The sequence below is a fragment of the Larus michahellis genome, chromosome 2, assembly GCF_964199755.1.
Source record: "Larus michahellis chromosome 2, bLarMic1.1, whole genome shotgun sequence".
Taxonomy (NCBI): domain Eukaryota; kingdom Metazoa; phylum Chordata; class Aves; order Charadriiformes; family Laridae; genus Larus; species Larus michahellis.
The window spans coordinates 97,393,870-97,409,323 of NC_133897.1; the positions used below are offsets into that span (position 1 = coordinate 97,393,870).

A 15,454-nucleotide genomic window follows, 5' to 3' on the forward strand; every position below is an offset into this window, starting at 1 on the left:
TACATTGGAAAGAAGTCATTACTGAGGTTGTACCTCAAAAGCATACCTAATGGGCTATCAGGAGAAAAGGTTTGTGCATTTGGTACACCAGCTATATAAGATATGAAAGGATGTAGTCACTGAGAGAAAGAGATATTAGCAAGATCATTTTGGTAGACAGTAACAGTCCTTTTATGGCCAATTCCTTCTGGCAATATTCAGCAAGGGATCCGCTCCATCTTAGGTTGGGATGTACAAGGAACCTCAGCAAGTTTTTATTCTGAGACGTTTAGTTGTTTCCCAGCCCTCTGCAGGGCTGTGAGCAAGGGAAGCATCTTTCAAGCAATGTCAGACATCTCTAGATAAGGGAAACTTTAGAACCGAAAGAACTCAGTTGCCCGATTTTGGGAACCACTTGCCAAAGATATATTCAAAGCGAAGGGCCTAATCCAACCCAGGGAGGGAGCTCTGCTCTTGGTCCCTGTACCTGTCTGCATGAAGCCCTGAGCACAGCACCCAGAATGACAGTGTTAGAGTTATGCGCAGCTCTGCATTTGCAGGTGTTTTGTTTTACTTTATTGCTACGACAGACCTATAAAAAAGAATTTAAGAACTATGACATTCCACAAGAAGCACAAAACAGACAGGCTAGGGAGTAAGGTGGCAGTGTGAGCATAAAACTGAAGCCGCTTTGTGCTCTTTGAAGCCAGAACAACCCATCATTCATTTGATTATTTGTTTTGTTGATGGTGGTGGGTTTTTTTATTTGTTTGTGATGGGGTTTTTTGGTAATATGTGATAGGTTTTGTTTCAAAGTCCACTGAAGTCAGTGGTGAGGTCCTGTTGACCGTGCCAAATTTTGGGTTAAGTTTATGGAAAAAAATGCATTAGCTTTTAAAATAAACCATATGTGTAGTCAAAGATGCAAAGTTCACAATCCCATTGGGACCAGCTCTTTTTCAAAGGTTCAGAGTCATGGATTGATTTGAACGATCTGGAAAACCTGGATGTAACCTTGAATTCAAAACGCATCAGGAGGATTTGCTTGTAAGCTTTTGATTTAACCTCGTCTTTTCACGTAACTTTCTGAGTTTTTTAACTGTGATTTTTACAAGTACAGTGAGTCTTGTAAAAGAAGTGTGGGAGAGGAAATGTGAACGTCTCAGCTGCGCAGTGTCCCCTTTGATGCAGTACAAAAACCGGTGTAAGTCGCCTAATGTCTTAATGAGCGGAAATATGTTCCTGGCAAAGAAGTGAATTTAGCACTTAGTGAAACGCACTCTGCTGAACTGCTGACATTCAGTTCATAATCAAACTTTTATTGTTAAAGAGAAATTGCGGTCACACCTTTTGTATTGAAGATTTAGTTCAATGAAATAAAATTCTGTGACAGTAATTTCTTTCTACCCTTAGATTCCCTACAGCAATGCTTGTTAAACAGATAAGAAACACATAGAGCTTGACCTAGCCTTTCTCACGTCAAAGTCAAGTCAGGTGTCTTCACTGACTAATACTCAACAAGGATGTTTACTAGCAACTTTTTTTCATTTTTAATGCAATATAAAAGATGTGTGATTGTCAGTGTTGTGGTTCTTTATCATCCAAAATCGTTCCCACATCAGAGCTCCCAAAGAAGCCTGTGAAGGGGTGTTTCATACACAACGTTAGCAGCACTTGTCAGCAGGGCAGGACTGACTGAAGTCAGCCTTCTGTGGCTGTAATAGCACAAGCACTTCCTTCCCTTAAACAGTTTCTTTCTTTTCCCCCAGGGTCTCGTAGTAACACACCTGAAAAAGCAGCCTTTATATCTTCCTCAAGCTAATTAAAATACAAATTCAAGCAGATGAGCAATGCAATATTACTAAAGTGTCCATTTGTTAACTTGTCAGCCTCTGAAGAATTTCCTGGTTCAGTCATGACTGAGGTAAGTGGCACCAGAGTACTCGGCCATGGAAACTGCAGCTGGAAAAAAAGCACCTCTTGAAACCACAAAACTCACAAGGACTGACGTGGGGTGACATTAACTAACAGCATCAAATAAACAGAGCAAACCTATGCTCCCAATCACAAAGGTCACAGAAAAGCCACACAAGTTTGCCTTATGGTGAGTTTTGCCTGTTTGTACCTGTATGAAACATTTTTTTTAATGCTTCCAGGGTGGATGGTGAAGCTTAACAGAGAAACTAATGGCCTGAAGTAAAAAGCTGAGACAGGCAAGGGGCATCGCTTATGTCCACACACTGTCAACGTCAACGTGTTGTGAGTATGACTTTTGCCCCCTGCAAACCACCACCGCTGCTCCCCACCAGCCGGAGGCACTGGTTGGGCAGGTGCTGTCAAACAGAGAGCATCATCATGGCCAAATCCCATCAGGTGTGGGCAGAGGCCACCCAACCCTTTTCACACGTATTTTACACCAAGTGCGGAACGATATAGGTATTCACTGACTGATGGCTGTGCTGTTCAACTCACAGGATTGTCCAGGTCCTTTTGATTTATATTTTGTATCCCACACACAGCTTAAAAGCTTTATCTTCTCTCTAGTCTTTTAATTTGTAAGCTGTGTAACTAGAATGCATGAGGGGTTTATGTCCAAGAATTTCAGGATTTGCCATCAGTTTTGCATAGGGACATGGGGTAATGCCAACTTCCTTTTTCCTTTTTTTTTTCTTTTACTCACTAAAGGCAAAACACAAATCTGCATTTTAAAGCAGCTCTCTCAAAATCGCATGGCCATATAATCGCAATCTATCGGACTAAAAATTAAATCTAAAATTAGACATAGAACATTATCAGCCCAGGATTTAAGGTTTATATTGCTGCGAATTTCTAGGAAAATATTTAAGAATCAATTTAAATGCTAATGAACTGGTTTGCCACAAAACTAGATAGTAGTCATACTCAGTAGCTGCATCAGAGCCATAGAACTGGTCTTTGCTGTGTCGGACTTCACTCGTGACATTATGTATGTAATTTTGCAAGTGTTGCTGTGTATCACAGACCCATGTACCACACCACAGCGAAAAGGGACTTCCCTGAAACCCTGTAGAAACCAAGTTCTCAAAAACTGAAATAATCCGTGTGGGCTTTGGAAATCTGACTGGAGAGCCAGAGATGAACTCATGGAAACCTGAGGAAGAGGTAAAGGCAGGAGTACTTACCTCTTCCCCCCTGTACCTGGTGGCTTGCTGTGTTGCCCAGCTTTGCCTACAGGATGTTCCCTATAGTTTGGAGACCTCAAAACAGCCCTACTCGGATCCCTCTGCCAGTTTTGTGCCATCCCTTTGGGTTGCAATTCTTTGGGGACCACAGAGGCTTCCTGCTGTGGGCAGTGGTAGGGTACAGTCCACTAGAGTCTATTTACATTTAAATTGGGACCAGCTGCATTGGTGCCCCTGAAAGACCCTGTGGTTGGGCCCTAGACCATGTGATAGAGGTAACAATGAGGTGGGTCCTTCACGCAGCACGCAACCAGTGACACCATTGTACATTTGTCATAAGGGCCAGGGAATACTTTCCCACGCATTTTCTGAAGCAGCTGTGAGCAGCGCTGTACGAGTGAACGACCCTGGGTCAGGCCATCCACACAAACCTGGAGCATCTGCTCCATTCAGCCAGTCACTACCAACTCATTCCCGAGCTGGTGAAATCTGGTTTGTTGTGGGGTTGTGTGGATCTCTCTTGTGTCAGAAGAAGGCTTGCTGTAGATTCCTGTCTGTCTTCTGTCTGGCTGTTCATCGCTGTTTGATTTGCAGGCATTTCCACTTGGTTATATCCACCCTAGAAAACTAAACCGTGTCCATGGGCAGACTGTCATCTACACAGCCGAACGGCGATGGTGATCCCTCGCCCCATTTTGGTCTGTGCTGACCAGCACTTTCCCAGCAATTCCTGGACATGATGTGGGAGTCAGGCCCAGGACCATTCCCAATACACAGTGTGGGGGAAGATGAGTTGAATAACATGGTCAAGAACTGTTCTGTGCCAAGGAACAGCTCCAAAGACATTTAATTAATTGTTATATTTGTAGCATTTGAAACTACTTATGTTCAATCAAACTTGTTCGGAAACTACCTAGCAAATCCCAAAGTCATTTGTGAGAGCTGGCAGGGAAGAAAAGAGGAAGTGAAGGAGCAAATAAACACATTTGCCAATAGTATTTTTTGCTAAATAACTGGTCTGAAAAAAAAGGGAACATGGTAGTACTGTGTCATGTGCAGTGAGCAGAAGAAAGCTTCCCTCCTTGCACATGTACATTGGGTCAAAACAGGGCAACCACAAGCATGTTCATGATCTGCAAAAAGTGTACATGAGGGAAGGGAAGATCCATGAGCAACAAGTTGAAGAAGAGTGAGGAAGTTGCCCCAGTGGAGTTGTTGATGGACGAAAGCTGTTCATGGAGTGTTCCTACAAAGCAAAGCGCAGTCACCTCGTCTGATGAAATGCCCCCTGGACTTTCTGCCAGAAAAGGAAATGGGATTTTGAGATGCAGTCCAGTCTGAAAGAAGACAGAGAGGGAGGACAAAGACTCAAACCCTTGTTAACCTGGTAGGAATATATCCTGTAAGACAGAGAGTTCTGGAGAACCAGACACTTCACAAGCCCAGCAGATGCGCAATGCCCAATGCCACCTTGTTTATCCTGTATTTCTGCTGATGTCATGCCCGAGGGAACTGCATCATGGATGTGGCTTCCCTGTGCTAAGTGTCAAGCGCCCAAACACAACAGGGAAACATGGTCCCTGCCAGAGGGCACTTGTGCCAGGGAGCAGAGACACCTCCACTCCCCTTCTGCGGGCAGAGGGAGGGATGGGGCCCCATGGCTGTCCCCCCCCCCATGTCTCGGTGAGCTCAACAGCCTCGGATAGGACCGAGGCACAGGGAGGTCTGACTGCGCCTCTTCTGAACAATTGGAGGCTCATTTTCATCACGTTGATCATTCATCACGTTGATTGTTAGTGGGGTTGGAATTTAAATATTAAAGGACGGCCTCAGAATAAAACAGGCAGAAACCCTAGTCCTTTTTCATTAAGAAAATATCTGGGGGCTTTTTTGCCCTCTCTCCTGAACGAGGTTTGAAAAGACAAGTTATCCTCATAAAATCTTATAAACGCCCACGAGACAATTTTGCTTTGAAGTATCAATGTGACAGGGCAAAAGCAGAACAATTTGATACTAATGATTTCAGTCACCATCCTAATGCTTCATGTTTTAAAGATCATTTTGCAATAAAGACATCATGATTTTACAGTCACATTAGAATAATAAACTGTAGCACTTACGGAGTACTTTTCCTCTAAAACATGAAATAAATTGGAGCAATAAGTGTTTTTCTCATTTTAGAGTTGGAGAAACTGAGGCCCAAGGACGTGACCTTCTCACAGCACAGTCTGGGAGAACCTCACCTGCCTCCTAGTTCTGGGGCCACCCTTTGGGTCATGCTGTCCCTCACCTGCTAGTCCAGACAAGATGACTGATGACAACTCTCTGCAGGAGAGAGCAGATGGAGGTTGAAGTTCTGGCTGCCTGCCTTGTGACTTCAGGCACTTCACTAAGGCCTCTCAAATAGGAGTGTTGAAACTCCCATTAGGGAAAAATAAAAGCAGGAAGAAGAAGTGACAAGATCTATTCACAATAGACAAGATGAATACAATTCACCAGACCACCCGATAATCTCTGGAGGGAGGCGGGGTGGCTACAGAGTCACCTTTCCCCATCGTTCTTTCTGGAACGTTCTCTGCCCCTTCATCTGTGCGAGAGAAGCAGCAGTGTTGTCCCCAACCCGTGTGGCTGCGTCTCACCCCGGTCCAACCAGAGCCTCCATCGCTGGCATTACGGGCACCGACAGGTGGGGACCACACAGCCAGGCAGCTGCTGCGAAGCATCTCTTCGAGTGCAGGGAGCACGAGGATGTGAGGCTGCCAATATGTCAGGTTTCTAATTAAGATTCATCAGCTTCCAACCTGGCTCGATTCATTATTCATCTGGAAATTTTCTTCCCCGATTTTCTTCTCTTCTTTCGCTGTCACCCGCTAAGCAAAGGTATGCATTTCCCTCCCAGAAGCTCCATCGACATCTCTGCTAATATGCAGCTCTCAGGGTGCGACAGAAGAGAAAGCGACGGTTACAAACCAGGTCCCGGAGCACTCATCAATATTTACAGGCATCTGACAATGACTTATCTTAGACCATCTATGTTTAAACCACAGCAATGCAAATGAGGCGCTCTTTGCATTGCGAGTCGTGAGGATGGGATGTTCTAACATTTTTTGACTTCACTAGTAGAAGGCTGCTCCTCCTCCAGAAATATTTCCTTTCAATGCTGTCCTGGCGCTGTAACATAAGTCAGGAAGTCAGGCAGGAAAAGCAATACAAAAGGCAGAGTGGGTTTCCTAGCTCAGAAACAGGTGTATGTTGCTTAAAATTTTGGCAGAGGAAAAGAGGAGAGGAAAAACTCTCTGCAGCAGCCGTTCACCATCACAGCCTCTGCTGTTCTCTTGCATGGCAGCTACCTAGGGAGGTGTAAGCACAGAGGTGATTTAAAAGATTGATCCAGATGAAATGGATAAAAAGGATTCACGTGATTAAGTAGGCAGGGTTTGAAACAAACATTTCACCCTACACCCTTCTTTTCCAAAACACGATCCTGTGTGTTGCCCGCTGCGGGTAGGGTGGGATGGGGGGTTGGAAACAGAAGGAAAACCAAAGCAGCTCCCAGAGGCTCTCATCATGAGACTTCAGAGCAAAGCAAGCTCGGGAGATGAGGTTTCGTTGCAGTGTGCACACCGGGGAGGAAGAGCGCAGCCTGACTCCCCGCTGCCCCGCAGAAGGACCCGCGGGCGCTCTCAGCCTGACGGCCATGCTCGCTCGCCACGGCAGCCTGGCCTGGGGACACTTGTTGAAAGCCGTCCGGAGCATCAGAGGGCACATCAGAGAGCAGAAAGCAGTTTCAGCCACGGGATTGCTTCTGGTAGCGGCACTCGTTGCCAGTTCCCGAACTGACTTTTGCTGTCTCCCAGGGAATATTTTTTTAATTTTTTTTTTTTTTTAACCACAGCAATCTTTATGCAAGGCATCATTTGCAGAACTGGCTGGAAAGATTTAGATTGTCATTTCCTCAAGTTCCCTGTATCTGAATCTTCGTCTTTATTTGACTTCACATCACTGAGGAATGCACCCTGGGCTCCTCTGGGAGTAGAGGCTACCCTCGTGAATTAGGAAAAGTCCCATGAGTATGGAGATAATTTCACTATATCTTGGATGTGTGAGATGTGGGAGGACAGCCCCCCTCTTTTTTGATGCTTGCTTATGTTGCTGTGTATGAAAAGTTATTTCTGAATGATGAAAGTGTTTGCCAGGAGTAGACAGGTTGTTATGAATGGCATTGCTTTTGAATTCTGTTTATAATTAGTCTCCTTCCCCGCACACTTTTTTCTTTTTTTTTTTTTTTTTACTTTTTATTTTTAGGGTCTGTATCTAGTACATTTCTTTCCCTTACGTGAAAGACTTAATAGTCCGTTGCTTGATTTCCATGTTAATTAAGCACGTGGCTTCTCTCAATAACTGCCACATCCTCGCTCACTGAATATGTACTTTTGCACCCTTAGCAATGATCTGACAACATTATCAGAGCAAAATACATAGAACAAGAAACCGTGGGGATTAGATATCAAGGAGGACACTATAGGGACCGTGTTAATTGAGGCGATCAGCAAGATTAAGATAAGTCTTGCTGCTTCCTCATATTGGTCTTAATGGCACAATGCAGAGCCCAAAGCACTTTACCTGCTGTACAAATGTGGTTAAGTCGCTTTCTTCCCTAGGGTGTGTAATCTAATCTTCCAGATAAAACACTTAGCAGAGTGAAACCAGCTGGTGTTAAAAGCTGTATTTCTAAGATACGGCACCTGTGTAAGGTTTTAAAAACTACTAAAAATAGCAAAGGCCAATAAAAGTTGAAATTTGGTGTGAGTGTGCTTACATATAGAGACAGGAGCGTGTGCATGTTAGTGGGGTGGGTGTGTGTGGGTGCACAGGCTGGCCTGAGCTAGGTTGATGTTGCTCCAACTTCAAGAGGGGGGTTTGCCCAGGCGATCTTCGGGGATCTCTCTGAACAACACTTCCCTGATTTTCTGAGAGAATACACAGGAGTGGGGGTGCTACAATTTAACACCGTCATTTCTGAAAAGATCACTCCTGCTCTAAGAATATAGGCTTTTCTCTGCAATTAAAATGAAGCAGCAAATGATTTTGCATAAATAGGCTTTGAATGGGCTTTGAATAATGGACGTGTTGTCAAGAAAAAAAAATAGGCACTACCCAAACCTTTTTCAAATCAATTCTTGACAGAGTTCTTCAAACGGAGATAAACATGGCTGGTGTAATGATTTGCCACATGACCTTGCACTTGAAGTGCCAAGCGAAGTGAAAAATAACACACTCAAACAAGAAAAAGTGCTGATTTTGATTCCCAAAATAATATTTTTCTAGCTGGAACTATTTCTGCTATGGGCTAGCACGCACATACAGGGAGAAAGTCAAGATTTTCCTTCAGCAATATATGACATTTCCCTCTCAACTAGATAACTGAGAGGCTATTTGGGCTCACGAAAAACACTTCTGCACATCTGGGAGCAATACAGCTCAAAAGCAATTTGGGAGGAAGGATAAGTCTTGCAGTCGAGGCAGAGGTTTAAGAAGGAGAGTTGAGTTGGACTCTGCCCTGCCTGACTTCTGAGACAGCCTCTTCCTCCATCTGAGCCTCCGGTTCCTGTGGGGTTACATGGATCAGGGGCTTCCACTTGCCCGGAGACACTTTTCCACCTCCTGCATCACCAGAGCCCTTGTTTTCCATGGACTTATAGACTGACGTGAGGAGTTTGGCTAGCAAGCAGGAGGAACTGAAAATAATCACCAATGGGAAGAAATCTGATATAACTGGCCTACTGAAACCACCTGGAAGGCTTTGTACGAAGGCAGTGTTAAAAGCACAGGACAAAACCTGCCTGGGCAGGGCGCAGGCTGTAAGAGTGGCACGTTCTCCACCATTCCTGGTTTGGGGATGGCAGGCATCTCGGGGGCAGCAAATCTCCACTGCCTGTGTGTCGGGGAACTGCTTCATAAACTGCATCCACTTATGAAACCAAACCGGTGTCCTTCAGAGCCAGTCCAGGTGCAGACTGGTGTCCTCCTTCGGCGCTGGGCTGTGTGGCAAGAGAAACTGTACCAAAGCAGAACGCACTTCCTAGGGCCAGCTGCCATTGCTATCCTGACAAGCTGTGTAACTCCAAGTACCACATACGCTCGGTGCTTAAAGGAACTGGTTTTCCAAACTGAGAGAAGTTACAAGTGAAACTGAGTGTAAAAAAATTATTAGGAAGAAGCACATACTAAATGGCCAAAAAGCCATTACTTCACAGTAAAGGAGCTGAATAATATTGGTGAAAAGCCCATTCTCTTTCAGCGGAAGAATGGAGGCAGGAATAACGAATTAAAAAGCAATATGCAACATATGGGAAAAAGGGGGAGGTAATAAAAATCCATATAAATAAGAGTTTATGAAGTGTAGAAAATTGATAAAGGATACTAAAGACATCAGAAAAAAGTCCATGGCTGGCCAGGCTTTGTTTAAGAAGAGTTTCTTGAAAACTTACGAATAATGGCAGGAAAACTATCAGTGCCATAGTCTCATTACTAGCTGGAGACAGTCAATTCATTAATATCAATGAAGAAAAACCCCAACCTGTTCAACAGTTATCTTTGCTCTCTGTTTGGAATAATGTATTTTCTGACATATTACTAATTAAGAAAGGTCTTCAACAACTTGCACTGGAGTCAACCATTTTTGAAAGCTGAAGGTCCACAAAAGTGGCCCCCAAGAGTCAATGTAGGATATTTTTAGCTTGTGTATGTCAATTTTTAATAAGTCACGAAATAATGGGGAAATTCTCAAAAGTCAATGTCAATATTATGTAAAAATTCCAAGACAAATGAAACCACGCAGGTAAATACAGTTTACTTGATACCAGTCCCAGGCAAAATAATGGAGAAATTGAGGGAAGATTTAATTAATAAAGAATTAGAAGATAAGAGTATAATTATTGTGGCCTTAATGAGAAGGGGGTTGTGATTTCAGACTGATCACCTGAGGTGGGGTACGCGGTTGATAGCGGGTAACCAGGCAGGACCAGTCTGTTTAACGTGCAAGGCTTGAGTGCGCTGGTTGCCCAGGACCAAGGCACCAAAGACCAAAGTGCCACCTCCCCTTGATGGCCAAGAGAGATGCTGTAATTGTCCCCTCCTGCTGTCTCCTAACCCTGTGAGCGGTGGGTACCCCCCATGGCTGAGGCCACGTGGTGACAGAAGGCACAAAGAAAAAGCCACAAGAGCCAGGGACATGGGGTCTGAAATGTCCCAGGTGGGCAGGAGGTGGAGGAGCCTGGTGGCTCCTGGTAGCCTGGGCGGTGGGTGCAAGGGGGCTGGCACTGTGGTGAAACGAAGGTGTCGTGGTTTGGGCTGGGCCAGCCACTGAAAGAATGACGGGTACTCTCTTTTACCTCTCTCCCCTTCAGAGAAGGGAGAGCATCTCCCTTCGGAGGAGAGGAGAGAAAATGAGAGGAAGAGAGAACTTATGAGTTGAAAAAGAAACTATAAAGTACTTTAATGAAACATTGTTAACAAAATAATAAAAAGAAAAAATAATAATATTAATAAGAAAATAACAAAATATACACAATATATACCAAACCGTATCGAGCTCAATTTGATACCATACTGTATCGTCTCAATTTGATCACATCACTGGCAGGCACTGGGAAAGTCCCAGACTGGACTCAGTGTCAGACAGGAGCTGGATTCCAGATCTGGATTCAGGAAAGCATGGATCGGGGTGAAAGGCAGACAAACAGACAGAGTCATACTCAGATGCTGGCCATTGAAGAAAGAGGCTGAACCCTTTGATCCCTCAGCTTGTATACTGAGCGTGATGCAGATGGGGTGGAATACCCCACTGGTAAGTTTTGGGTCACCTGTCCTGTCCTCTCCTTCCCACAGGTGTGACCCCTCTACGCTCTTCTGCTTCTGACCCTCCAACTCGGTACATGACAAAGTGAGCTGATCTTGATTGTTATAGCAATAGGTGTAAGCCAGAGCCTCTCGGCATACCATTCCTTAGTATTCACTATAAACATCAGACCTTATCGGCTAGGAGCGGATACTGTCTGAAGAATATGCCATTAATTTCAGAGACTTATAAGAGGCTTAACTGAAAAGTAAAATTACTGAACAGAAAATTGGTTCTGTTTTACCTCAAACCAGGACAGAAGGACACCAAGACAGGGACAGGGGCTCAGCAGGGCAGGAGGCAGGGGTGAAAGCAAGACCAGCAAACAGGCAGCGGGACAGGGAGCTTAGGGGCAGAATGAGAAACCTCTGATTTCGACAATAAGGTAATGTTGCTGGAAGAGCTGCATCCTGAGCAAGGTATGAGGCAGGGTCCCATGGATAAAACAGTGGGTGATTGCGCCGTGCCCCACCGCACTGGCACATCCATGCAGTTCATGCGAAAGGCAAGCATCCGACTTTAACCACTGATTTTTGCAAGCATAGAGATATTTCAAATGGCTTTTCTGTTTTCATTTGTGGTGCTTTAATACAGCGAAGTCGTTCAGAAAAATAAATAAAGCGATTACGCAGCAGCCTGCAAAGAAATAAATGAAGCGGGGGTGGGAGACAGGGCGGTGTAGGCTGCTTCAGGAAGTGAGGGGAGCCGCTGTACTGTGGGATGTTCAGTTGGCAAAGAAATAAAGGATTAAAAGGAGAGAAGGAAAGGGGCATGCAATACAGACTATAGAGGCTTCATCAAATGCCCTTAACTAGCTTTCATGAAATGATGAGTGTGTGACTGAACTACCCTCCTAAAGGAGTGCTCCAGCAGATTAGCAGGGTATACAATGAAGAGTCATTTTTCTCTTGGAGCTGTTGAATTCCTTCCTTTTATTGAAACGGTGAATTGCAGATTCTGCTTATCAAAGGTTCAGGTTCTTTTGGAGCTGCTTGATCATGAGCCATATTCTGCCTTGACTTCCAGCCCAGGCATCCCCACCAAGTTCAATGACATCTCGTGGAGAGTAAAGCAGGACAGACGTTAGCTTGATGTTTTCAACAGTGTTGTGGCTGTTAATGAAGCATGATCTGATCTGGTACGTGTTCAGAGACTGTCGCCAGTGTCTGCAGTGGAATAGACTGTCTTCAATGCGAAGATGCAATTGATTCATCAGGATGTCATGTATACTGGAAAGTAGAACAAGTATCGTCTTTTGTTTGATTTTCTTCCCAGTGAGGAGTCATTCAGATAAAACATGCAAGAAATACTTTGGACATTTTTGGCAATGAAAAGGTTTCCTTTTCCCCCACTCCCGCCTCACCCAAAAGTAATGGAGCTGTCTAGCTTGTTAGATGCCACAGGCAAGTTTTAAGACTCCCAATCGAAAATAAAGAATGGGAATTTTGCTTTTATAAGGAAGAATTGCAGAATTGGAAATGATCCATATTTGGGACATACATGCAAGCTGTTATTCAGATCAAAGTATCTATTTGGAGCTGAATTACTCAACAGCATCTATCTATGCCTCTTCAACACCTGCGGATTAGCAATGTAATCGTGTGGAGGTTGCTATAGCTACATCTCTAGAGCAGGTGGAGTTCTTCGTCTCTTGGAGCACCATTATGCTCGTTCTTTGCAAATAAACCATGTGAGAGTATATTTAAAATGTCACCCTAGCGGCATCAGCCCTTGTCTCTAGCTGACACTCTCACATCAGATCTGTCCTTATCCTATCAACCCTGATTTCTCTAGAAACAATGCCACTTCCATCTGTGCATCCTGCCTTAATGGTGTTGATGGTGAACCGGCACTAGGGCCTTGCCAATCCAGACGTAGTAAGGTCATGAAGCAAGTGCTTGAATTCAAGCTGAGGAGGACTGCTCAAGTTTAGCTCGCAGATATGTAGTCTTGCCTCAGGGTTGATGGCATGTAAGACTGTAAGCTGGCACTAGGAACGGCACATAGAAAAACCACCAGCCTTCAGCAACAACACTTTCCAGGACCTGACCGACTGCTCAGACTGCGGCCAGGCAGCGGGAGTGCTGGTTGCGATGGTTTTCAGCTGGCTGTTTGCCCAAGTCTATTCCCAAACAAGGGCTGTGCTCGCTTTCTTACATCAAATACTTCAGCCTTCTTGTTTGGGCTCCCCTGCTGTTTATTATAGCAAAGGGTTGCCCAGATGACCTTTCCTTCTAGATGTCTGTCTGCAGTGACTGGCATATGCTGTAACCCCTAACCCTCTGCCAGTCAAGCCCACAAGATGCTAACCTGTGTGAAAACTCAGTAGTGATCCCTGTACAAAAAGCTGATAGCCTAAAAGAAGAGCCCTGACAAGCAGGAAAAAAAATAGACAAGAAGCTAAGAAAGTACCAAAGAGTAGATAAAAAGCAAATCAGGATGCTTTGACTTGTCTAATTTTGTCATTCTCCTTGTTCGTCTTTTGCTCTAGCTCTGCATCAAGTGCAAGCTTTTCATTCCCCAGTCAAGGTAGGTAAGGAGAGATTTCTCACTAAAACTTGTCAACAGAAACAACAACAACAGAGGATGTTTTCCTTTCCTGGCAAATTTTAATTTCTACCCTAGAAAGCTGAATTTTGGAAAAAGCAACAAACATAGCAATACTTCAATAGCTTTTCAACAGAAAGCTGCAGTTTTCCCCAGAAAGCAGATGCTTTTTAAAGGGTATCTAACAAAAAAGCAGAAATTTTTGCCAAGCAGTGGAATGACCAACTTCATCCTCAGCACCGTTCTGTTTCCAGTTATTCCTGTTCCCTCCAGTTTGCTTTGGTCCCTTAAGTCTCAGACACATTGGCTCTTTAATATGTATGCTCCTCGGAGCCTGCTAACTGCTGTGCCCCAAAAAGCAGTGCTGTAAAGTTTATTTCCATATGCCATATAAATTAAGGCAAATAAAAATATGTGGTGTTGCTTTGAGACAAATCCATCTTCAGGTCTATTAGTGCATTACAGGTCATGACTTTATTTCTCCCTCTCTTTCTTCAGACTGTTCCCCTTCAGGCAGTTTCCTCTATACGTTCTCCAGCCTGCTAGTCCCAAACAAAAAGTACAATTTTAATTCCGTCCTGGAGAGTATTTAAATCTTAAAGAAAATTACCAACTAAGAGGCTGTTCCTTATGAGAGAGGCTGTTTCGTGACTGGTCTTTCCACTTATTTGAGGAATGACCGCTGAGAAAAGTGAGCCAGGCAAAGGCGGAGCGGAGGAAGTCACGTCAGCCTTGCCTTTCTTTTCTTCTCATGCACTTGTGGTCGTAGCCGGTGATCAAAACGTCACCAAAAGCAGCAGTGTACGTTCTGGTTTTGAAAAGGGTCTGGGTTTAAAGCACAGAAGTGTAGGCAGCTACAGCGCCCTGTCCTGCGAGAAACGGCTCCTCCTAATCTAGGTGCCGAATTCCCGTCAGCACCGAGCCATAACACAGTGGGAATTAAGCCTTGGTAAATGTACCGCTCAGGGAAGGTGTGCCCAATTGACAGCTATGAAAATGGATTAATTTGTTTTTTCAAGGTTCAAGTCCAGAATCGGGGGGGGTTTTATGCTCTTTGAGCTGTTTTTTCTCTAAGGCCTGTTATGATTTGCAAACCGTTGATTTTGTACTACACCAAATTTTGTACTACACCAAATTTTGTACTACACCATTTGTTCATGATTTAGCTGCCAGGAACTTGAGTTTGCTTTTCCTGGCCTGCCTGGCACAAAAAAAAAAAAAAAAAAAAAAAAGGTGCACACAATTTTGCTAAACACACACATGCATGACCAAGGTTTTCAAAAGCAACTGGAAATGTGGGAGACTGTGGTTTCCCACCCTGAGACTCCTGCAGTGGGCTTCCTTCCCTGAGAGCAAGCCTTCCTTAAGATATCTCCAATCGAGCAAATAAAATTTTAGTTATACCCCATATCATTAGACACCTTTGAAGGAAGCAATCTTAACCATCAAAAATGAAGAATGTGGTCTTAATAATTGCTAGTGAGCCCTTATTACCCACGGCACCTGCAGAGCTTTTTCTGAAGGGGGAAAAAACCTCTTGCTTGGAAAGTCTCCTGGATGATTTTGTTATAGAGAAAATAAAAGAAAGTCAGTCTGTTTGAAGTGATAGCAATCAGCACTTAGGCTCAGCCACAATCTTGTTTCTTACCTAAAAGAAATGCAAAGGGAAGAGAAAAGATGACAAAAAGTGGCATATGTTTCTTTGGAGGGGCGGGGGAGAGGGTTGGGGGTGGAAGCTTATCTCCATCCTGCAGTACAGCACTGAGCTCGCAGCCCCCTAAACCGGACCACGGACCCAGCCGGTGCGATGCCGTGCCCCAGGGGACCGGTTGGTGGGAGAGTGGTCCCAGTCTCACGCTGACCTGGC

The 15,454-nt window shown here is 44.4% G+C and overlaps 1 long non-coding RNA gene across 1 annotated transcript in view; it reads left to right on the forward strand.

Moving 5' to 3' along the window:
* LOC141739314 (uncharacterized) overlaps positions 1-15,228 on the forward strand; it is a 99,043-nt gene extending 83,815 nt beyond the window's left edge. The window contains exons 10-11 of the long non-coding RNA XR_012585666.1: positions 1,749-1,903; positions 2,136-15,228. This is a non-coding gene — a long non-coding RNA (uncharacterized LOC141739314). The remainder of the gene's footprint in view (positions 1-1,748; positions 1,904-2,135) is intronic.
* Positions 15,229-15,454: the final 226 nt, after the last annotated feature.